Source organism: Schistocerca piceifrons, unplaced genomic scaffold, assembly GCF_021461385.2.
Source record: "Schistocerca piceifrons isolate TAMUIC-IGC-003096 unplaced genomic scaffold, iqSchPice1.1 HiC_scaffold_1439, whole genome shotgun sequence".
NCBI lineage: Eukaryota > Metazoa > Arthropoda > Insecta > Orthoptera > Acrididae > Schistocerca > Schistocerca piceifrons.
This window is the reverse complement of record NW_025727279.1, coordinates 21,474-44,032: the sequence shown is the minus strand read 5'-3', so window position 1 is coordinate 44,032 and position 22,559 is coordinate 21,474. Positions and strand designations below refer to the sequence as shown.

The 22,559-nt window shown below is 50.0% G+C and overlaps 31 non-coding genes across 31 annotated transcripts; all 31 read right to left on the bottom strand.

Moving 5' to 3' along the window:
- Positions 1-533: 533 nt before the first annotated feature.
- Trnas-cga lies at positions 534-615 on the bottom strand. The gene has a single exon. It is a non-coding gene; the product is annotated as a tRNA-Ser (tRNA).
- A 138-nt stretch (positions 616-753) lies between these two features.
- Positions 754-826, bottom strand: Trnak-uuu. The gene has a single exon. It is a non-coding gene; the product is annotated as a tRNA-Lys (tRNA).
- A 539-nt stretch (positions 827-1,365) lies between these two features.
- Trnaf-gaa lies at positions 1,366-1,438 on the bottom strand. The gene has a single exon. It is a non-coding gene; the product is annotated as a tRNA-Phe (tRNA).
- A 599-nt stretch (positions 1,439-2,037) lies between these two features.
- On the bottom strand, positions 2,038-2,119 carry Trnas-uga. The gene has a single exon. It is a non-coding gene; the product is annotated as a tRNA-Ser (tRNA).
- Positions 2,120-2,812: 693 nt separating this feature from the next.
- Trnas-cga lies at positions 2,813-2,894 on the bottom strand. Its single transcript has one exon. It is a non-coding gene; the product is annotated as a tRNA-Ser (tRNA).
- A 138-nt stretch (positions 2,895-3,032) lies between these two features.
- On the bottom strand, positions 3,033-3,105 carry Trnak-uuu. Its single transcript has one exon. It is a non-coding gene; the product is annotated as a tRNA-Lys (tRNA).
- Positions 3,106-3,644: 539 nt separating this feature from the next.
- Positions 3,645-3,717, bottom strand: Trnaf-gaa. Its single transcript has one exon. It is a non-coding gene; the product is annotated as a tRNA-Phe (tRNA).
- Positions 3,718-4,316: 599 nt separating this feature from the next.
- Trnas-uga lies at positions 4,317-4,398 on the bottom strand. Its single transcript has one exon. It is a non-coding gene; the product is annotated as a tRNA-Ser (tRNA).
- A 693-nt stretch (positions 4,399-5,091) lies between these two features.
- Positions 5,092-5,173, bottom strand: Trnas-cga. Its single transcript has one exon. It is a non-coding gene; the product is annotated as a tRNA-Ser (tRNA).
- A 138-nt stretch (positions 5,174-5,311) lies between these two features.
- Positions 5,312-5,384, bottom strand: Trnak-uuu. Its single transcript has one exon. It is a non-coding gene; the product is annotated as a tRNA-Lys (tRNA).
- A 539-nt stretch (positions 5,385-5,923) lies between these two features.
- On the bottom strand, positions 5,924-5,996 carry Trnaf-gaa. Its single transcript has one exon. It is a non-coding gene; the product is annotated as a tRNA-Phe (tRNA).
- A 599-nt stretch (positions 5,997-6,595) lies between these two features.
- On the bottom strand, positions 6,596-6,677 carry Trnas-uga. Its single transcript has one exon. It is a non-coding gene; the product is annotated as a tRNA-Ser (tRNA).
- A 693-nt stretch (positions 6,678-7,370) lies between these two features.
- On the bottom strand, positions 7,371-7,452 carry Trnas-cga. Its single transcript has one exon. It is a non-coding gene; the product is annotated as a tRNA-Ser (tRNA).
- Positions 7,453-7,590: 138 nt separating this feature from the next.
- Positions 7,591-7,663, bottom strand: Trnak-uuu. Its single transcript has one exon. It is a non-coding gene; the product is annotated as a tRNA-Lys (tRNA).
- Positions 7,664-8,202: 539 nt separating this feature from the next.
- On the bottom strand, positions 8,203-8,275 carry Trnaf-gaa. The gene has a single exon. It is a non-coding gene; the product is annotated as a tRNA-Phe (tRNA).
- Positions 8,276-8,874: 599 nt separating this feature from the next.
- Positions 8,875-8,956, bottom strand: Trnas-uga. Its single transcript has one exon. It is a non-coding gene; the product is annotated as a tRNA-Ser (tRNA).
- A 693-nt stretch (positions 8,957-9,649) lies between these two features.
- Positions 9,650-9,731, bottom strand: Trnas-cga. The gene has a single exon. It is a non-coding gene; the product is annotated as a tRNA-Ser (tRNA).
- A 138-nt stretch (positions 9,732-9,869) lies between these two features.
- On the bottom strand, positions 9,870-9,942 carry Trnak-uuu. The gene has a single exon. It is a non-coding gene; the product is annotated as a tRNA-Lys (tRNA).
- A 539-nt stretch (positions 9,943-10,481) lies between these two features.
- On the bottom strand, positions 10,482-10,554 carry Trnaf-gaa. The gene has a single exon. It is a non-coding gene; the product is annotated as a tRNA-Phe (tRNA).
- A 5,459-nt stretch (positions 10,555-16,013) lies between these two features.
- Trnas-cga lies at positions 16,014-16,095 on the bottom strand. Its single transcript has one exon. It is a non-coding gene; the product is annotated as a tRNA-Ser (tRNA).
- Positions 16,096-16,233: 138 nt separating this feature from the next.
- Positions 16,234-16,306, bottom strand: Trnak-uuu. The gene has a single exon. It is a non-coding gene; the product is annotated as a tRNA-Lys (tRNA).
- Positions 16,307-16,845: 539 nt separating this feature from the next.
- On the bottom strand, positions 16,846-16,918 carry Trnaf-gaa. The gene has a single exon. It is a non-coding gene; the product is annotated as a tRNA-Phe (tRNA).
- Positions 16,919-17,517: 599 nt separating this feature from the next.
- Positions 17,518-17,599, bottom strand: Trnas-uga. The gene has a single exon. It is a non-coding gene; the product is annotated as a tRNA-Ser (tRNA).
- A 693-nt stretch (positions 17,600-18,292) lies between these two features.
- On the bottom strand, positions 18,293-18,374 carry Trnas-cga. Its single transcript has one exon. It is a non-coding gene; the product is annotated as a tRNA-Ser (tRNA).
- A 138-nt stretch (positions 18,375-18,512) lies between these two features.
- On the bottom strand, positions 18,513-18,585 carry Trnak-uuu. The gene has a single exon. It is a non-coding gene; the product is annotated as a tRNA-Lys (tRNA).
- Positions 18,586-19,124: 539 nt separating this feature from the next.
- Trnaf-gaa lies at positions 19,125-19,197 on the bottom strand. The gene has a single exon. It is a non-coding gene; the product is annotated as a tRNA-Phe (tRNA).
- A 599-nt stretch (positions 19,198-19,796) lies between these two features.
- Positions 19,797-19,878, bottom strand: Trnas-uga. The gene has a single exon. It is a non-coding gene; the product is annotated as a tRNA-Ser (tRNA).
- A 693-nt stretch (positions 19,879-20,571) lies between these two features.
- On the bottom strand, positions 20,572-20,653 carry Trnas-cga. Its single transcript has one exon. It is a non-coding gene; the product is annotated as a tRNA-Ser (tRNA).
- Positions 20,654-20,791: 138 nt separating this feature from the next.
- Positions 20,792-20,864, bottom strand: Trnak-uuu. Its single transcript has one exon. It is a non-coding gene; the product is annotated as a tRNA-Lys (tRNA).
- Positions 20,865-21,403: 539 nt separating this feature from the next.
- Positions 21,404-21,476, bottom strand: Trnaf-gaa. Its single transcript has one exon. It is a non-coding gene; the product is annotated as a tRNA-Phe (tRNA).
- Positions 21,477-22,075: 599 nt separating this feature from the next.
- Trnas-uga lies at positions 22,076-22,157 on the bottom strand. Its single transcript has one exon. It is a non-coding gene; the product is annotated as a tRNA-Ser (tRNA).
- Positions 22,158-22,559: the final 402 nt, after the last annotated feature.

Here is a 22,559-nt window from a genome sequence, read left to right as displayed (position 1 = left end):
GGTTGAAAACCTAACGCTCTACCGACTCAGCTATGCGGGCCCACGCACGAGCATTATCGTACAGCTGCGTGGTGAGCGAGTGATTCGCATGTTGTAATTACTGGCTTATGGCTCCAATGGCGACTTCACCGACTTCCCACTGACGCACCGCTGACGCTAGTTTTCTGTCGTCTTAAAACGATGGACATACCTCCAAGCAGCTGCGAGATCTTAAGAAAAGAAACGCTGCACCACTGCCTTCGCCGCACTCGAATGATTCAATTGCGATTCTTAAAAAGAATTGAATGTTCGCTCTGTCCAACACTTTCGAGCACATCTGTGTACTCACGATCTCAGCGACGGCTTTCTGCAGTCCCAGCGTCAGTGCGAGGTGAACCGATGGCCACAGTAAGCAGCGGTCGTCGCGAAACTCAGTATTCTTAAACGGAAACTTTCGTCTTGTTGAGAATGGCGTCACTGGTTTGCACCCGCATTCGCCCACGCATGTCACATGTGTGCGAAAATTTTTGCTCCTCTCTTTACGCAAAATCGCACGCAGCCGGTAGGATTCGAACCTACGCTCCCATAGGGAATCTGATTTCGAGTCAGACGCCTTAACCACTCGGCCACGACTGCCGGTAGCGCGGCGTTGTCCCGACACATGCAAATGCTACCGTTTGAAGCACTGTGGTGTCAGAAAACGGCGTAGCTGCATTATTTTCCGTAGCGTTTCCACCGCTACCAGACGAATCGCTACCAAAGTTTTAAAATTTCCGCCCGGACAGGGACTTGAACCCTGGACCCTTAGGTTAAAAGCCTAATGCTCTACCGACTGAGCTATCCGGGCTCGGACGACGGTGTGAGACCTCCCACGATGCACAACTGTACATTGACTCATGTCCTTTACTGTTGTGCAATCGTTGCATGGGGCCGTTACTAATAAAACGTCGCCTAAATGCTGTCTGCAAACTTATCGCGCTAAGCTCGTAACACACTATCGAAGACTGCTGGCACACGATGCAACAACAAATTGCACCAGTTGTTACGTCTCATACGTTGGAGCAGAGAATTGACGTGTTTTGTCGACACTCACTGGGCAATTGGAAAATTCGCAAGCATTTCGAATGCAATGTTTCCCACGTTTTCGCTCATTTCGCGGTTCCGTTGAAGACGTTCTTCACCACCTGACACAGAAAAAGGAACGCAGTCGGTAGGGCTTTTTTGATTCTTTTCCTTCAAAGGGAGTTAGTTTTCTAGTGAGTTCCTCTTATGGCATGCACTAGACAACCAGAACTGCTACAGCAGAGAGTCATTTTTGTTGTCAGCTGTAGTTGCATTATCACCAACGCAGAGCAATTCCATTGGCGTCGCATCAAAACGAATACCTGCCGAAACCCGGGATCGAACCAGGGACCTTTAGATCTTCAGTCTAACGCTCTCCCAACTGAGCTATTTCGGCTGACATTGAACGTTGCTGTTTGCATGTGTTCGTTCAGCTCTGCCTCGTTGCCAATTTCACAGTCACCTTCGTCTGATAAGACACAGGGACGCTGAAAGGCGAGCAGCCGATGCAGTGAAGTCCCACACACATTTCTTCTGCTTCCATCATCGTAACAAGCAAACATGTCGACTCGACTCGTGTAATATTCACTTCGCTGACTTCACGTGACGCCGCGCTGACGCTAGAAAACCCGTGCTATGTCGATGTCAGGGGCAACTCGTGTGCAGAGAACGAGACACAAGAAGGAGTGAGCCTCTCCACCGTATGAGAGGCAGTATCTAGCAGATACACACGGTAAAACATTCGACTTGCGTTAGCTCGTAAATTGCTACACGTCATCGTCTGCAAGCTAAAAAGGACACATCTGCACTGCCCAGTGAGGCGACACTTGTACTAACACCCGGTGGGCGGCTGTGAGACGAGGAGATGAGCTGCGGCTTCTGGGCGCGACTGTAACGCTGCGCCCTGGATCAAATAACTGGTGACCCATGTGTTTAGTAGTGACGCAACTGCTAGGATGCACCTGAACGTCCATCTTTTGAGAGAGAGAAAATTTTCGCAGTCGGCAGGACTCGAACCTACGCTCCCAGAGGGAATCTGATTTCAAGTCAGACGCCTTAACCACTCGGCCACGACTGCCGGTGGCAGAAGCGACTCCCGACAAGTGAAACGGCCATCTTTAGAAGCAATCTGATGGCAGAAAGCGGCGTGGCCTCACTCTTTCCTGTAGGGTTTCCATTAGCCGTTACGAAAGTGTATTAATTTTCGCCCAGACAGGGACTTGAACCCAGGACCCTTTGGTTGAAAACCTAACGCTCTACCGACTCAGCTATGCGGGCCCACGCACGAGCATTATCGTACAGCTGCGTGGTGAGCGAGTGATTCGCATGTTGTAATTACTGGCTTATGGCTCCAATGGCGACTTCACCGACTTCCCACTGACGCACCGCTGACGCTAGTTTTCTGTCGTCTTAAAACGATGGACATACCTCCAAGCAGCTGCGAGATCTTAAGAAAAGAAACGCTGCACCACTGCCTTCGCCGCACTCGAATGATTCAATTGCGATTCTTAAAAAGAATTGAATGTTCGCTCTGTCCAACACTTTCGAGCACATCTGTGTACTCACGATCTCAGCGACGGCTTTCTGCAGTCCCAGCGTCAGTGCGAGGTGAACCGATGGCCACAGTAAGCAGCGGTCGTCGCGAAACTCAGTATTCTTAAACGGAAACTTTCGTCTTGTTGAGAATGGCGTCACTGGTTTGCACCCGCATTCGCCCACGCATGTCACATGTGTGCGAAAATTTTTGGTCCTCTCTTTACGCAAAATCGCACGCAGCCGGTAGGATTCGAACCTACGCTCCCATAGGGAATCTGATTTCGAGTCAGACGCCTTAACCACTCGGCCACGACTGCCGGTAGCGCGGCGTTGTCCCGACACATGCAAATGCTACCGTTTGAAGCACTGTGGTGTCAGAAAACGGCGTAGCTGCATTATTTTCCGTAGCGTTTCCACCGCTACCAGACGAATCGCTACCAAAGTTTTAAAATTTCCGCCCGGACAGGGACTTGAACCCTGGACCCTTAGGTTAAAAGCCTAATGCTCTACCGACTGAGCTATCCGGGCTCGGACGACGGTGTGAGACCTCCCACGATGCACAACTGTACATTGACTCATGTCCTTTACTGTTGTGCAATCGTTGCATGGGGCCGTTACTAATAAAACGTCGCCTAAATGCTGTCTGCAAACTTATCGCGCTAAGCTCGTAACACACTATCGAAGACTGCTGGCACACGATGCAACAACAAATTGCACCAGTTGTTACGTCTCATACGTTGGAGCAGAGAATTGACGTGTTTTGTCGACACTCACTGGGCAATTGGAAAATTCGCAAGCATTTCGAATGCAATGTTTCCCACGTTTTCGCTCATTTCGCGGTTCCGTTGAAGACGTTCTTCACCACCTGACACAGAAAAAGGAACGCAGTCGGTAGGGCTTTTTTGATTCTTTTCCTTCAAAGGGAGTTAGTTTTCTAGTGAGTTCCTCTTATGGCATGCACTAGACAACCAGAACTGCTACAGCAGAGAGTCATTTTTGTTGTCAGCTGTAGTTGCATTATCACCAACGCAGAGCAATTCCATTGGCGTCGCATCAAAACGAATACCTGCCGAAACCCGGGATCGAACCAGGGACCTTTAGATCTTCAGTCTAACGCTCTCCCAACTGAGCTATTTCGGCTGACATTGAACGTTGCTGTTTGCATGTGTTCGTTCAGCTCTGCCTCGTTGCCAATTTCACAGTCACCTTCGTCTGATAAGACACAGGGACGCTGAAAGGCGAGCAGCCGATGCAGTGAAGTCCCACACACATTTCTTCTGCTTCCATCATCGTAACAAGCAAACATGTCGACTCGACTCGTGTAATATTCACTTCGCTGACTTCACGTGACGCCGCGCTGACGCTAGAAAACCCGTGCTATGTCGATGTCAGGGGCAACTCGTGTGCAGAGAACGAGACACAAGAAGGAGTGAGCCTCTCCACCGTATGAGAGGCAGTATCTAGCAGATACACACGGTAAAACATTCGACTTGCGTTAGCTCGTAAATTGCTACACGTCATCGTCTGCAAGCTAAAAAGGACACATCTGCACTGCCCAGTGAGGCGACACTTGTACTAACACCCGGTGGGCGGCTGTGAGACGAGGAGATGAGCTGCGGCTTCTGGGCGCGACTGTAACGCTGCGCCCTGGATCAAATAACTGGTGACCCATGTGTTTAGTAGTGACGCAACTGCTAGGATGCACCTGAACGTCCATCTTTTGAGAGAGAGAAAATTTTCGCAGTCGGCAGGACTCGAACCTACGCTCCCAGAGGGAATCTGATTTCAAGTCAGACGCCTTAACCACTCGGCCACGACTGCCGGTGGCAGAAGCGACTCCCGACAAGTGAAACGGCCATCTTTAGAAGCAATCTGATGGCAGAAAGCGGCGTGGCCTCACTCTTTCCTGTAGGGTTTCCATTAGCCGTTACGAAAGTGTATTAATTTTCGCCCAGACAGGGACTTGAACCCAGGACCCTTTGGTTGAAAACCTAACGCTCTACCGACTCAGCTATGCGGGCCCACGCACGAGCATTATCGTACAGCTGCGTGGTGAGCGAGTGATTCGCATGTTGTAATTACTGGCTTATGGCTCCAATGGCGACTTCACCGACTTCCCACTGACGCACCGCTGACGCTAGTTTTCTGTCGTCTTAAAACGATGGACATACCTCCAAGCAGCTGCGAGATCTTAAGAAAAGAAACGCTGCACCACTGCCTTCGCCGCACTCGAATGATTCAATTGCGATTCTTAAAAAGAATTGAATGTTCGCTCTGTCCAACACTTTCGAGCACATCTGTGTACTCACGATCTCAGCGACGGCTTTCTGCAGTCCCAGCGTCAGTGCGAGGTGAACCGATGGCCACAGTAAGCAGCGGTCGTCGCGAAACTCAGTATTCTTAAACGGAAACTTTCGTCTTGTTGAGAATGGCGTCACTGGTTTGCACCCGCATTCGCCCACGCATGTCACATGTGTGCGAAAATTTTTGGTCCTCTCTTTACGCAAAATCGCACGCAGCCGGTAGGATTCGAACCTACGCTCCCATAGGGAATCTGATTTCGAGTCAGACGCCTTAACCACTCGGCCACGACTGCCGGTAGCGCGGCGTTGTCCCGACACATGCAAATGCTACCGTTTGAAGCACTGTGGTGTCAGAAAACGGCGTAGCTGCATTATTTTCCGTAGCGTTTCCACCGCTACCAGACGAATCGCTACCAAAGTTTTAAAATTTCCGCCCGGACAGGGACTTGAACCCTGGACCCTTAGGTTAAAAGCCTAATGCTCTACCGACTGAGCTATCCGGGCTCGGACGACGGTGTGAGACCTCCCACGATGCACAACTGTACATTGACTCATGTCCTTTACTGTTGTGCAATCGTTGCATGGGGCCGTTACTAATAAAACGTCGCCTAAATGCTGTCTGCAAACTTATCGCGCTAAGCTCGTAACACACTATCGAAGACTGCTGGCACACGATGCAACAACAAATTGCACCAGTTGTTACGTCTCATACGTTGGAGCAGAGAATTGACGTGTTTTGTCGACACTCACTGGGCAATTGGAAAATTCGCAAGCATTTCGAATGCAATGTTTCCCACGTTTTCGCTCATTTCGCGGTTCCGTTGAAGACGTTCTTCACCACCTGACACAGAAAAAGGAACGCAGTCGGTAGGGCTTTTTTGATTCTTTTCCTTCAAAGGGAGTTAGTTTTCTAGTGAGTTCCTCTTATGGCATGCACTAGACAACCAGAACTGCTACAGCAGAGAGTCATTTTTGTTGTCAGCTGTAGTTGCATTATCACCAACGCAGAGCAATTCCATTGGCGTCGCATCAAAACGAATACCTGCCGAAACCCGGGATCGAACCAGGGACCTTTAGATCTTCAGTCTAACGCTCTCCCAACTGAGCTATTTCGGCTGACATTGAACGTTGCTGTTTGCATGTGTTCGTTCAGCTCTGCCTCGTTGCCAATTTCACAGTCACCTTCGTCTGATAAGACACAGGGACGCTGAAAGGCGAGCAGCCGATACAGTGAAGTCCCACACACATTTCTTCTGCTTCCATCATCGTAACAAGCAAACATGTCGACTCGACTCGTGTAATATTCACTTCGCTGACTTCACGTGACGCCGCGCTGACGCTAGAAAACCCGTGCTATGTCGATGTCAGGGGCAACTCGTGTGCAGAGAACGAGACACAAGAAGGAGTGAGCCTCTCCACCGTATGAGAGGCAGTATCTAGCAGATACACACGGTAAAACATTCGACTTGCGTTAGCTCGTAAATTGCTACACGTCATCGTCTGCAAGCTAAAAAGGACACATCTGCACTGCCCAGTGAGGCGACACTTGTACTAACACCCGGTGGGCGGCTGTGAGACGAGGAGATGAGCTGCGGCTTCTGGGCGCGACTGTAACGCTGCGCCCTGGATCAAATAACTGGTGACCCATGTGTTTAGTAGTGACGCAACTGCTAGGATGCACCTGAACGTCCATCTTTTGAGAGAGAGAAAATTTTCGCAGTCGGCAGGACTCGAACCTACGCTCCCAGAGGGAATCTGATTTCAAGTCAGACGCCTTAACCACTCGGCCACGACTGCCGGTGGCAGAAGCGACTCCCGACAAGTGAAACGGCCATCTTTAGAAGCAATCTGATGGCAGAAAGCGGCGTGGCCTCACTCTTTCCTGTAGGGTTTCCATTAGCCGTTACGAAAGTGTATTAATTTTCGCCCAGACAGGGACTTGAACCCAGGACCCTTTGGTTGAAAACCTAACGCTCTACCGACTCAGCTATGCGGGCCCACGCACGAGCATTATCGTACAGCTGCGTGGTGAGCGAGTGATTCGCATGTTGTAATTACTGGCTTATGGCTCCAATGGCGACTTCACCGACTTCCCACTGACGCACCGCTGACGCTAGTTTTCTGTCGTCTTAAAACGATGGACATACCTCCAAGCAGCTGCGAGATCTTAAGAAAAGAAACGCTGCACCACTGCCTTCGCCGCACTCGAATGATTCAATTGCGATTCTTAAAAAGAATTGAATGTTCGCTCTGTCCAACACTTTCGAGCACATCTGTGTACTCACGATCTCAGCGACGGCTTTCTGCAGTCCCAGCGTCAGTGCGAGGTGAACCGATGGCCACAGTAAGCAGCGGTCGTCGCGAAACTCAGTATTCTTAAACGGAAACTTTCGTCTTGTTGAGAATGGCGTCACTGGTTTGCACCCGCATTCGCCCACGCATGTCACATGTGTGCGAAAATTTTTGCTCCTCTCTTTACGCAAAATCGCACGCAGCCGGTAGGATTCGAACCTACGCTCCCATAGGGAATCTGATTTCGAGTCAGACGCCTTAACCACTCGGCCACGACTGCCGGTAGCGCGGCGTTGTCCCGACACATGCAAATGCTACCGTTTGAAGCACTGTGGTGTCAGAAAACGGCGTAGCTGCATTATTTTCCGTAGCGTTTCCACCGCTACCAGACGAATCGCTACCAAAGTTTTAAAATTTCCGCCCGGACAGGGACTTGAACCCTGGACCCTTAGGTTAAAAGCCTAATGCTCTACCGACTGAGCTATCCGGGCTCGGACGACGGTGTGAGACCTCCCACGATGCACAACTGTACATTGACTCATGTCCTTTACTGTTGTGCAATCGTTGCATGGGGCCGTTACTAATAAAACGTCGCCTAAATGCTGTCTGCAAACTTATCGCGCTAAGCTCGTAACACACTATCGAAGACTGCTGGCACACGATGCAACAACAAATTGCACCAGTTGTTACGTCTCATACGTTGGAGCAGAGAATTGACGTGTTTTGTCGACACTCACTGGGCAATTGGAAAATTCGCAAGCATTTCGAATGCAATGTTTCCCACGTTTTCGCTCATTTCGCGGTTCCGTTGAAGACGTTCTTCACCACCTGACACAGAAAAAGGAACGCAGTCGGTAGGGCTTTTTTGATTCTTTTCCTTCAAAGGGAGTTAGTTTTCTAGTGAGTTCCTCTTATGGCATGCACTAGACAACCAGAACTGCTACAGCAGAGAGTCATTTTTGTTGTCAGCTGTAGTTGCATTATCACCAACGCAGAGCAATTCCATTGGCGTCGCATCAAAACGAATACCTGCCGAAACCCGGGATCGAACCAGGGACCTTTAGATCTTCAGTCTAACGCTCTCCCAACTGAGCTATTTCGGCTGACATTGAACGTTGCTGTTTGCATGTGTTCGTTCAGCTCTGCCTCGTTGCCAATTTCACAGTCACCTTCGTCTGATAAGACACAGGGACGCTGAAAGGCGAGCAGCCGATGCAGTGAAGTCCCACACACATTTCTTCTGCTTCCATCATCGTAACAAGCAAACATGTCGACTCGACTCGTGTAATATTCACTTCGCTGACTTCACGTGACGCCGCGCTGACGCTAGAAAACCCGTGCTATGTCGATGTCAGGGGCAACTCGTGTGCAGAGAACGAGACACAAGAAGGAGTGAGCCTCTCCACCGTATGAGAGGCAGTATCTAGCAGATACACACGGTAAAACATTCGACTTGCGTTAGCTCGTAAATTGCTACACGTCATCGTCTGCAAGCTAAAAAGGACACATCTGCACTGCCCAGTGAGGCGACACTTGTACTAACACCCGGTGGGCGGCTGTGAGACGAGGAGATGAGCTGCGGCTTCTGGGCGCGACTGTAACGCTGCGCCCTGGATCAAATAACTGGTGACCCATGTGTTTAGTAGTGACGCAACTGCTAGGATGCACCTGAACGTCCATCTTTTGAGAGAGAGAAAATTTTCGCAGTCGGCAGGACTCGAACCTACGCTCCCAGAGGGAATCTGATTTCAAGTCAGACGCCTTAACCACTCGGCCACGACTGCCGGTGGCAGAAGCGACTCCCGACAAGTGAAACGGCCATCTTTAGAAGCAATCTGATGGCAGAAAGCGGCGTGGCCTCACTCTTTCCTGTAGGGTTTCCATTAGCCGTTACGAAAGTGTATTAATTTTCGCCCAGACAGGGACTTGAACCCAGGACCCTTTGGTTGAAAACCTAACGCTCTACCGACTCAGCTATGCGGGCCCACGCACGAGCATTATCGTACAGCTGCGTGGTGAGCGAGTGATTCGCATGTTGTAATTACTGGCTTATGGCTCCAATGGCGACTTCACCGACTTCCCACTGACGCACCGCTGACGCTAGTTTTCTGTCGTCTTAAAACGATGGACATACCTCCAAGCAGCTGCGAGATCTTAAGAAAAGAAACGCTGCACCACTGCCTTCGCCGCACTCGAATGATTCAATTGCGATTCTTAAAAAGAATTGAATGTTCGCTCTGTCCAACACTTTCGAGCACATCTGTGTACTCACGATCTCAGCGACGGCTTTCTGCAGTCCCAGCGTCAGTGCGAGGTGAACCGATGGCCACAGTAAGCAGCGGTCGTCGCGAAACTCAGTATTCTTAAACGGAAACTTTCGTCTTGTTGAGAATGGCGTCACTGGTTTGCACCCGCATTCGCCCACGCATGTCACATGTGTGCGAAAATTTTTGCTCCTCTCTTTACGCAAAATCGCACGCAGCCGGTAGGATTCGAACCTACGCTCCCATAGGGAATCTGATTTCGAGTCAGACGCCTTAACCACTCGGCCACGACTGCCGGTAGCGCGGCGTTGTCCCGACACATGCAAATGCTACCGTTTGAAGCACTGTGGTGTCAGAAAACGGCGTAGCTGCATTATTTTCCGTAGCGTTTCCACCGCTACCAGACGAATCGCTACCAAAGTTTTAAAATTTCCGCCCGGACAGGGACTTGAACCCTGGACCCTTAGGTTAAAAGCCTAATGCTCTACCGACTGAGCTATCCGGGCTCGGACGACGGTGTGAGACCTCCCACGATGCACAACTGTACATTGACTCATGTCCTTTACTGTTGTGCAATCGTTGCATGGGGCCGTTACTAATAAAACGTCGCCTAAATGCTGTCTGCAAACTTATCGCGCTAAGCTCGTAACACACTATCGAAGACTGCTGGCACACGATGCAACAACAAATTGCACCAGTTGTTACGTCTCATACGTTGGAGCAGAGAATTGACGTGTTTTGTCGACACTCACTGGGCAATTGGAAAATTCGCAAGCATTTCGAATGCAATGTTTCCCACGTTTTCGCTCATTTCGCGGTTCCGTTGAAGACGTTCTTCACCACCTGACACAGAAAAAGGAACGCAGTCGGTAGGGCTTTTTTGATTCTTTTCCTTCAAAGGGAGTTAGTTTTCTAGTGAGTTCCTCTTATGGCATGCACTAGACAACCAGAACTGCTACAGCAGAGAGTCATTTTTGTTGTCAGCTGTAGTTGCATTATCACCAACGCAGAGCAATTCCATTGGCGTCGCATCAAAACGAATACCTGCCGAAACCCGGGATCGAACCAGGGACCTTTAGATCTTCAGTCTAACGCTCTCCCAACTGAGCTATTTCGGCTGACATTGAACGTTGCTGTTTGCATGTGTTCGTTCAGCTCTGCCTCGTTGCCAATTTCACAGTCACCTTCGTCTGATAAGACACAGGGACGCTGAAAGGCGAGCAGCCGATGCAGTGAAGTCCCACACACATTTCTTCTGCTTCCATCATCGTAACAAGCAAACATGTCGACTCGACTCGTGTAATATTCACTTCGCTGACTTCACGTGACGCCGCGCTGACGCTAGAAAACCCGTGCTATGTCGATGTCAGGGGCAACTCGTGTGCAGAGAACGAGACACAAGAAGGAGTGAGCCTCTCCACCGTATGAGAGGCAGTATCTAGCAGATACACACGGTAAAACATTCGACTTGCGTTAGCTCGTAAATTGCTACACGTCATCGTCTGCAAGCTAAAAAGGACACATCTGCACTGCCCAGTGAGGCGACACTTGTACTAACACCCGGTGGGCGGCTGTGAGACGAGGAGATGAGCTGCGGCTTCTGGGCGCGACTGTAACGCTGCGCCCTGGATCAAATAACTGGTGACCCATGTGTTTAGTAGTGACGCAACTGCTAGGATGCACCTGAACGTCCATCTTTTGAGAGAGAGAAAATTTTCGCAGTCGGCAGGACTCGAACCTACGCTCCCAGAGGGAATCTGATTTCAAGTCAGACGCCTTAACCACTTTTTTTTTTTTTTTTTTTCTTTTTTTATAGGTGTCTAAAATTCTGACTTTTTGCAAAATGGTAGCAGAGCGCTGCTCATGGACCATCAGAGCCCCCTGTATCTTCTCGGTGACAGATTTCCAATTGAGAGCCGCCATTTTTAGAGGACACCGATCAATGATAATCCCCAAGGACGTATGGCGATCGACAAAAGTGGCCCAAGGGACGTCAGCATCGCGAAATCCTCGAATATCAAGGAACTTACATTTACCCTGATTGAGACGCGCTCCAGAGACACGACAGTATGCATCAACTGCCCCTTTCAACAACGGGATATCATCACGTTGACGGAGGAGAACAACGACATCATCCGCATATGCCTTAACCGAGAGCTTCCCACCAGAGAGGGACATACCCTGAAGCTTGAGAGCAATAGTCCGAAGCAGCGGTTCCAGGGACAATACGAATAAAGACATAGAGAGCGGACTACCCTGAGGCACTCCGCGGCGGATAGCAATGGGCGGCGTCAGCTGCCCATTGACTGACACCCGAGCTGTTATTCCCCTATACAAATTGCCAAGAACACCACGTGATGAAGCGTTAAAACCTATTGTACCTAAAACACGCTCTAAAAACACATGACTCACGTGATCAAAAGCCTAGTAAAAATCAAGGAAGGCAAAGGCACAATGTACGTTTGTAACCGCCGCAACCGAGACAACATCCCGATATTCGGCTACTGGTGTCAGAATAGATCTATCATGAAAACAACATTGATGTGCACCAATCACACCCCGAAGCAGAGAGGACAACCGGCTATTGAGCGCTCTAGCAGCTGTCTTGTAGTCAAAATTCAGCAATGTGAGCGGACGAAGATTGGCAGCAGATAAACGACCAGAGGACTTCGGAATTAAAACAATTTTCCCTACTTTAAAATCGGCAGGCACATCCATCCCCCTGACAATCTCATTTAAAATCTGCGTAAAAATGCCACCCAAAAGAGGCCAAAAACGGAGGTAAAATTCTTTAGGCAGGCCGTCTGGACCCGGCGATTTACTGGACGGAGAGCGAGCAATAAAATCGAAAACATCATCTACCTGGAATTCCCGGAGAAATTCGCCGTTCGCGTCAGGCGTGATCGTCGCAGCTAGATCCCCAAGGACATCATCCGAAAGAGACTCACCAGAATCATCGGCAGAATAGAGACTTGCGTAATACTGATGGAGAGCACGAACCATTTCCTCCTGTGCAATAAGCTGCCGTCCATCATCCACCGTAAGAGAAGAGATGAAGGAGCGACGACGACGAGTGTGATGCCGTAGCAGGTGGTACAAGGATGTCAGTTCACCTTCAACAAGGGAGTGAGGTTTCGACTTAACTCGCAAACCATCCATCTGTCGTCGTTTAAGGCTCAAGAGCTTGGCTTTAATACGACGAACATCATGGATCCGCAGAGGAGAGGTACCCGCCGCGTCATATAGTTCACGCAGGACAGAGTAGTAAAATTCATACGTGTTCTTAAAATCACGCGCCCTTGCAGCACAGTAAAAAATCAAAGTCTGACGAATCTTGGGCTTGGCAAACGCAGTCCACCAAACCAGCAAGGAGGGGTATCGCGGGACAGAGCGAAGACATCGCTCCCACACGCCACTTATAACATCATCCATAGCGCTGTCGGCAAGGTGGGAAACATTTAACATCCACTGGGAACGATAAAGTTTTGCAGGTTGGTGACTAAGATTTACAGTTGCAGTAAAAGCACAATGGTCAGAAAAACTAGTAGGAATAACATCGACAGAAAGAATTTTATCACATAAAAAATCAGATAAATAGAATCTGTCGAGTCTACTGCATGAGGACGCGGTAAAAAACGTATATTTCACCAGGGTTGGATATTTGTGTTCCCAAACATCACGCAGATGCATCGTACGAACTAAGTCATGTAAATCACGGCAATAATTAAAATTGGGGGACTGGTCTTCAGGGCGTAAAACACAATTAAAATCGCCTCCGAGCAGGAGACTCCGAGGACTCTGGCGCAAAAGATAAATAAGCTCTTCTTTATAAAAGCGCGAGCGAGCCACAGTGTGACCCGAACCAGAGGGGGCATACAAAACAACGAGGCGGAGATCAAAAAGACGGCAACCAATCCCACGGCCAGAGTCAAGGAATTCAATGTCAGTAATAGGAATGCCCTCTCGAAAGAAAAGAGCAGTTCCTGTTGAATATTCCGGCGCGACATTAAAAACAGTTTGAAATCCAGGTAGAGAGAGATCAGAAAACAACACTTCCTGCAAAAACACTACGTCCGCACAGGCGTCGTAAATAAACTGCCGCAAAGAGGCAATGCGAACGTCGGACTCAATACGGTTAACATTTAAGGTAAGAAAGGTGTATGCTTGAACCATAGAGAGAAAAGCGAGAAAACAAATCACCTACACCGACGCACCAGCGTCACAGTCCATAGCAGGGGTGACGGAGGCAGCCGCGGGAGGGGGACTGCTACCCCGTTCCGCGGATCCCTTACGTTTCGGTTTTTTACGAACAGCATTAACGTTCGGCTGAACGCGTAACTTGCGTCGGCTGACGGGCAAGGAAGCTTCAGCCGCCGGTGACGTAGGAGGGTCAAGTTCTGTATCCGACACCACCCGCGCCGGTCCACATGCGGGATCCGGGGTCGCGGGGGAAACATCCGACAAAGCGGAATGGTCAACACCTGCACTAGCTTCCGGCAAACATGGACTGCACGGAGGCGAAACGTGAGCAGGAAGGTCCGAGGCAGCAGAGTTGGAAGGAAGCGGAGCAGCTCCGCTGGCAGAGGTATGGGGCAGCGAATCAGGAAGTTGTCGCGGCTCCACTTGTTGTGACATAGAAGTCGGTTCGGAAGACGGCGCCAACAGGCCCGACCGACGACCCGACTCCAGAGAAGCTGCGTCGGAGGCCGGAGGGGCGCCAGCAGCCGCTACCGGAACCGCTACCTCAGGAGGGCAGGGAGCAGCTACAGTACACAGTGGCTCGGAGGATGCCGGTCGCTCGGACTGGGGCATCTCAGGGAGATCCTCATCCGTACTATTTCCATCGTGTGGGCGACGCCTCTTATTATTCAAAAGTGGCACACCCACCTGAGGGACAGACGGAACAACATCAGATTTAGCACGCAAAGGAGGAAATTCTGTGTCAGGGGTGCGCAAAACCTGTGGCGGGGCGCTACTACCACTGGACTGTGCTACACCAAGAGCAGAACCACCTGCAACGAGGTCAGCGACCGTTAACTTGCGACGCTGTTCGAGGGAATTTTTTAAAACAAAAACTCTCCGCGGACAGTCGGTACGCACGTGACCACTTTCATTGCACAAAAAACAGGTGCCAACCTGACCACTATATGTTACATGGACACGATATCCACCGATCTGCAGGTGAGATGGAATATTCTGCTTAATGTGCATTTCGACTGAACGAATACCACTGTAACATTGCAGGCGATGTTGGCTTGACCAGCGTTCAAGGCGAATGCTCTTTACATCACCATACTTCTGTAGACCCTCCTTAAGATAGACATTATCCACCTCCGGTGGAAGGTTGTAAACACGAACATTGGTATACGTGATGGAAGCATTGGAAAGCAGCACGGTACTTACAGAATCATCCCGATGCCGAAAGAGAACTTGATGACCATATTTAGAAAGAATTTTATCAACCTGAAGTGGGTCCATAAACTTAACAAAGAAAACATACAGTTCGGTATCAAAATAAGCAGTGTGCACCTGATCCGAATGAACACCAAAGGTATCTACCAACCAATCATGAATCTCAAGAGAACTAGGTTGCACATGGCGGGTTGACTTGTCAAAAGCAAAACTAACTGTAGCCTGACGAGGAATAACCTGGGACGACATTTTCAAAATATGCGGTCGAAACCGCTACACAAAAAACACTGAAATACGGACAGAAAGTAACACAAGGTACGAAACAACGACGGAGAAACACTCACAGAAGTTGCAACACAACACGTAACAAAAACGATAGTCCACTATACGTAACGCTACGGCGGAGCGGAAGACTAGGCACGTCCACACTGCACGGCGTCTAAAGCGGAACTGTCCACTCGGCCACGACTGCCGGTGGCAGAAGCGACTCCCGACAAGTGAAACGGCCATCTTTAGAAGCAATCTGATGGCAGAAAGCGGCGTGGCCTCACTCTTTCCTGTAGGGTTTCCATTAGCCGTTACGAAAGTGTATTAATTTTCGCCCAGACAGGGACTTGAACCCAGGACCCTTTGGTTGAAAACCTAACGCTCTACCGACTCAGCTATGCGGGCCCACGCACGAGCATTATCGTACAGCTGCGTGGTGAGCGAGTGATTCGCATGTTGTAATTACTGGCTTATGGCTCCAATGGCGACTTCACCGACTTCCCACTGACGCACCGCTGACGCTAGTTTTCTGTCGTCTTAAAACGATGGACATACCTCCAAGCAGCTGCGAGATCTTAAGAAAAGAAACGCTGCACCACTGCCTTCGCCGCACTCGAATGATTCAATTGCGATTCTTAAAAAGAATTGAATGTTCGCTCTGTCCAACACTTTCGAGCACATCTGTGTACTCACGATCTCAGCGACGGCTTTCTGCAGTCCCAGCGTCAGTGCGAGGTGAACCGATGGCCACAGTAAGCAGCGGTCGTCGCGAAACTCAGTATTCTTAAACGGAAACTTTCGTCTTGTTGAGAATGGCGTCACTGGTTTGCACCCGCATTCGCCCACGCATGTCACATGTGTGCGAAAATTTTTGCTCCTCTCTTTACGCAAAATCGCACGCAGCCGGTAGGATTCGAACCTACGCTCCCATAGGGAATCTGATTTCGAGTCAGACGCCTTAACCACTCGGCCACGACTGCCGGTAGCGCGGCGTTGTCCCGACACATGCAAATGCTACCGTTTGAAGCACTGTGGTGTCAGAAAACGGCGTAGCTGCATTATTTTCCGTAGCGTTTCCACCGCTACCAGACGAATCGCTACCAAAGTTTTAAAATTTCCGCCCGGACAGGGACTTGAACCCTGGACCCTTAGGTTAAAAGCCTAATGCTCTACCGACTGAGCTATCCGGGCTCGGACGACGGTGTGAGACCTCCCACGATGCACAACTGTACATTGACTCATGTCCTTTACTGTTGTGCAATCGTTGCATGGGGCCGTTACTAATAAAACGTCGCCTAAATGCTGTCTGCAAACTTATCGCGCTAAGCTCGTAACACACTATCGAAGACTGCTGGCACACGATGCAACAACAAATTGCACCAGTTGTTACGTCTCATACGTTGGAGCAGAGAATTGACGTGTTTTGTCGACACTCACTGGGCAATTGGAAAATTCGCAAGCATTTCGAATGCAATGTTTCCCACGTTTTCGCTCATTTCGCGGTTCCGTTGAAGACGTTCTTCACCACCTGACACAGAAAAAGGAACGCAGTCGGTAGGGCTTTTTTGATTCTTTTCCTTCAAAGGGAGTTAGTTTTCTAGTGAGTTCCTCTTATGGCATGCACTAGACAACCAGAACTGCTACAGCAGAGAGTCATTTTTGTTGTCAGCTGTAGTTGCATTATCACCAACGCAGAGCAATTCCATTGGCGTCGCATCAAAACGAATACCTGCCGAAACCCGGGATCGAACCAGGGACCTTTAGATCTTCAGTCTAACGCTCTCCCAACTGAGCTATTTCGGCTGACATTGAACGTTGCTGTTTGCATGTGTTCGTTCAGCTCTGCCTCGTTGCCAATTTCACAGTCACCTTCGTCTGATAAGACACAGGGACGCTGAAAGGCGAGCAGCCGATGCAGTGAAGTCCCACACACATTTCTTCTGCTTCCATCATCGTAACAAGCAAACATGTCGACTCGACTCGTGTAATATTCACTTCGCTGACTTCACGTGACGCCGCGCTGACGCTAGAAAACCCGTGCTATGTCGATGTCAGGGGCAACTCGTGTGCAGAGAACGAGACACAAGAAGGAGTGAGCCTCTCCACCGTATGAGAGGCAGTATCTAGCAGATACACACGGTAAAACATTCGACTTGCGTTAGCTCGTAAATTGCTACACGTCATCGTCTGCAAGCTAAAAAGGACACATCTGCACTGCCCAGTGAGGCGACACTTGTACTAACACCCGGTGGGCGGCTGTGAGACGAGGAGATGAGCTGCGGCTTCTGGGCGCGACTGTAACGCTGCGCCCTGGATCAAATAACTGGTGACCCATGTGTTTAGTAGTGACGCAACTGCTAGGATGCACCTGAACGTCCATCTTTTGAGAGAGAGAAAATTTTCGCAGTCGGCAGGACTCGAACCTACGCTCCCAGAGGGAATCTGATTTCAAGTCAGACGCCTTAACCACTCGGCCACGACTGCCGGTGGCAGAAGCGACTCCCGACAAGTGAAACGGCCATCTTTAGAAGCAATCTGATGGCAGAAAGCGGCGTGGCCTCACTCTTTCCTGTAGGGTTTCCATTAGCCGTTACGAAAGTGTATTAATTTTCGCCCAGACAGGGACTTGAACCCAGGACCCTTTGGTTGAAAACCTAACGCTCTACCGACTCAGCTATGCGGGCCCACGCACGAGCATTATCGTACAGCTGCGTGGTGAGCGAGTGATTCGCATGTTGTAATTACTGGCTTATGGCTCCAATGGCGACTTCACCGACTTCCCACTGACGCACCGCTGACGCTAGTTTTCTGTCGTCTTAAAACGATGGACATACCTCCAAGCAGCTGCGAGATCTTAAGAAAAGAAACGCTGCACCACTGCCTTCGCCGCACTCGAATGATTCAATTGCGATTCTTAAAAAGAATTGAATGTTCGCTCTGTCCAACACTTTCGAGCACATCTGTGTACTCACGATCTCAGCGACGGCTTTCTGCAGTCCCAGCGTCAGTGCGAGGTGAACCGATGGCCACAGTAAGCAGCGGTCGTCGCGAAACTCAGTATTCTTAAACGGAAACTTTCGTCTTGTTGAGAATGGCGTCACTGGTTTGCACCCGCATTCGCCCACGCATGTCACATGTGTGCGAAAATTTTTGCTCCTCTCTTTACGCAAAATCGCACGCAGCCGGTAGGATTCGAACCTACGCTCCCATAGGGAATCTGATTTCGAGTCAGACGCCTTAACCACTCGGCCACGACTGCCGGTAGCGCGGCGTTGTCCCGACACATGCAAATGCTACCGTTTGAAGCACTGTGGTGTCAGAAAACGGCGTAGCTGCATTATTTTCCGTAGCGTTTCCACCGCTACCAGACGAATCGCTACCAAAGTTTTAAAATTTCCGCCCGGACAGGGACTTGAACCCTGGACCCTTAGGTTAAAAGCCTAATGCTCTACCGACTGAGCTATCCGGGCTCGGACGACGGTGTGAGACCTCCCACGATGCACAACTGTACATTGACTCATGTCCTTTACTGTTGTGCAATCGTTGCATGGGGCCGTTACTAATAAAACGTCGCCTAAATGCTGTCTGCAAACTTATCGCGCTAAGCTCGTAACACACTATCGAAGACTGCTGGCACACGATGCAACAACAAATTGCACCAGTTGTTACGTCTCATACGTTGGAGCAGAGAATTGACGTGTTTTGTCGACACTCACTGGGCAATTGGAAAATTCGCAAGCATTTCGAATGCAATGTTTCCCACGTTTTCGCTCATTTCGCGGTTCCGTTGAAGACGTTCTTCACCACCTGACACAGAAAAAGGAACGCAGTCGGTAGGGCTTTTTTGATTCTTTTCCTTCAAAGGGAGTTAGTTTTCTAGTGAGTTCCTCTTATGGCATGCACTAGACAACCAGAACTGCTACAGCAGAGAGTCATTTTTGTTGTCAGCTGTAGTTGCATTATCACCAACGCAGAGCAATTCCATTGGCGTCGCATCAAAACGAATACCTGCCGAAACCCGGGATCGAACCAGGGACCTTTAGATCTTCAGTCTAACGCTCTCCCAACTGAGCTATTTCGGCTGACATTGAACGTTGCTGTTTGCATGTGTTCGTTCAGCTCTGCCTCGTTGCCAATTTCACAGTCACCTTCGTCTGATAAGACACAGGGACGCTGAAAGGCGAGCAGCCGATGCAGTGAAGTCCCACACACATTTCTTCTGCTTCCATCATCGTAACAAGCAAACATGTCGACTCGACTCGTGTAATATTCACTTCGCTGACTTCACGTGACGCCGCGCTGACGCTAGAAAACCCGTGCTATGTCGATGTCAGGGGCAACTCGTGTGCAGAGAACGAGACACAAGAAGGAGTGAGCCTCTCCACCGTATGAGAGGCAGTATCTAGCAGATACACACGGTAAAACATTCGACTTGCGTTAGCTCGTAAATTGCTACACGTCATCGTCTGCAAGCTAAAAAGGACACATCTGCACTGCCCAGTGAGGCGACACTTGTACTAACACCCGGTGGGCGGCTGTGAGACGAGGAGATGAGCTGCGGCTTCTGGGCGCGACTGTAACGCTGCGCCCTGGATCAAATAACTGGTGACCCATGTGTTTAGTAGTGACGCAACTGCTAGGATGCACCTGAACGTCCATCTTTTGAGAGAGAGAAAATTTTCGCAGTCGGCAGGACTCGAACCTACGCTCCCAGAGGGAATCTGATTTCAAGTCAGACGCCTTAACCACTCGGCCACGACTGCCGGTGGCAGAAGCGACTCCCGACAAGTGAAACGGCCATCTTTAGAAGCAATCTGATGGCAGAAAGCGGCGTGGCCTCACTCTTTCCTGTAGGGTTTCCATTAGCCGTTACGAAAGTGTATTAATTTTCGCCCAGACAGGGACTTGAACCCAGGACCCTTTGGTTGAAAACCTAACGCTCTACCGACTCAGCTATGCGGGCCCACGCACGAGCATTATCGTACAGCTGCGTGGTGAGCGAGTGATTCGCATGTTGTAATTACTGGCTTATGGCTCCAATGGCGACTTCACCGACTTCCCACTGACGCACCGCTGACGCTAGTTTTCTGTCGTCTTAAAACGATGGACATACCTCCAAGCAGCTGCGAGATCTTAAGAAAAGAAACGCTGCACCACTGCCTTCGCCGCACTCGAATGATTCAATTGCGATTCTTAAAAAGAATTGAATGTTCGCTCTGTCCAACACTTTCGAGCACATCTGTGTACTCACGATCTCAGCGACGGCTTTCTGCAGTCCCAGCGTCAGTGCGAGGTGAACCGATGGCCACAGTAAGCAGCGGTCGTCGCGAAACTCAGTATTCTTAAACGGAAACTTTCGTCTTGTTGAGAATGGCGTCACTGGTTTGCACCCGCATTCGCCCACGCATGTCACATGTGTGCGAAAATTTTTGCTCCTCTCTTTACGCAAAATCGCACGCAGCCGGTAGGATTCGAACCTACGCTCCCATAGGGAATCTGATTTCGAGTCAGACGCCTTAACCACTCGGCCACGACTGCCGGTAGCGCGGCGTTGTCCCGACACATGCAAATGCTACCGTTTGAAGCACTGTGGTGTCAGAAAACGGCGTAGCTGCATTATTTTCCGTAGCGTTTCCACCGCTACCAGACGAATCGCTACCAAAGTTTTAAAATTTCCGCCCGGACAGGGACTTGAACCCTGGACCCTTAGGTTAAAAGCCTAATGCTCTACCGACTGAGCTATCCGGGCTCGGACGACGGTGTGAGACCTCCCACGATGCACAACTGTACATTGACTCATGTCCTTTACTGTTGTGCAATCGTTGCATGGGGCCGTTACTAATAAAACGTCGCCTAAATGCTGTCTGCAAACTTATCGCGCTAAGCTCGTAACACACTATCGAAGACTGCTGGCACACGATGCAACAACAAATTGCACCAGTTGTTACGTCTCATACGTTGGAGCAGAGAATTGACGTGTTTTGTCGACACTCACTGGGCAATTGGAAAATTCGCAAGCATTTCGAATGCAATGTTTCCCACGTTTTCGCTCATTTCGCGGTTCCGTTGAAGACGTTCTTCACCACCTGACACAGAAAAAGGAACGCAGTCGGTAGGGCTTTTTTGATTCTTTTCCTTCAAAGGGAGTTAGTTTTCTAGTGAGTTCCTCTTATGGCATGCACTAGACAACCAGAACCGCTACAGCAGAGAGTCATTTTTGTTGTCAGCTGTAGTTGCATTATCACCAACGCAGAGCAATTCCATTGGCGTCGCATCAAAACGAATACCTGCCGAAACCCGGGATCGAACCAGGGACCTTTAGATCTTCAGTCTAACGCTCTCCCAACTGAGCTATTTCGGCTGACATTGAACGTTGCTGTTTGCATGTGTTCGTTCAGCTCTGCCTCGTTGCCAATTTCACAGTCACCTTCGTCTGATAAGACACAGGGACGCTGAAAGGCGAGCAGCCGATGCAGTGAAGTCCCACACACATTTCTTCTGCTTCCATCATCGTAACAAGCAAACATGTCGACTCGACTCGTGTAATATTCACTTCGCTGACTTCACGTGACGCCGCGCTGACGCTAGAAAACCCGTGCTATGTCGATGTCAGGGGCAACTCGTGTGCAGAGAACGAGACACAAGAAGGAGTGAGCCTCTCCACCGTATGAGAGGCAGTATCTAGCAGATACACACGGTAAAACATTCGACTTGCGTTAGCTCGTAAATTGCTACACGTCATCGTCTGCAAGCTAAAAAGGACACATCTGCACTGCCCAGTGAGGCGACACTTGTACTAACACCCGGTGGGCGGCTGTGAGACGAGGAGATGAGCTGCGGCTTCTGGGCGCGACTGTAACGCTGCGCCCTGGATCAAATAACTGGTGACCCATGTGTTTAGTAGTGACGCAACTGCTAGGATGCACCTGAACGTCCATCTTTTGAGAGAGAGAAAATTTTCGCAGTCGGCAGGACTCGAACCTACGCTCCCAGAGGGAATCTGATTTCAAGTCAGACGCCTTAACCACTCGGCCACGACTGCCGGTGGCAGAAGCGACTCCCGACAAGTGAAACGGCCATCTTTAGAAGCAATCTGATGGCAGAAAGCGGCGTGGCCTCACTCTTTCCTGTAGGGTTTCCATTAGCCGTTACGAAAGTGTATTAATTTTCGCCCAGACAGGGACTTGAACCCAGGACCCTTTGGTTGAAAACCTAACGCTCTACCGACTCAGCTATGCGGGCCCACGCACGAGCATTATCGTACAGCTGCGTGGTGAGCGAGTGATTCGCATGTTGTAATTACTGGCTTATGGCTCCAATGGCGACTTCACCGACTTCCCACTGACGCACCGCTGACGCTAGTTTTCTGTCGTCTTAAAACGATGGACATACCTCCAAGCAGCTGCGAGATCTTAAGAAAAGAAACGCTGCACCACTGCCTTCG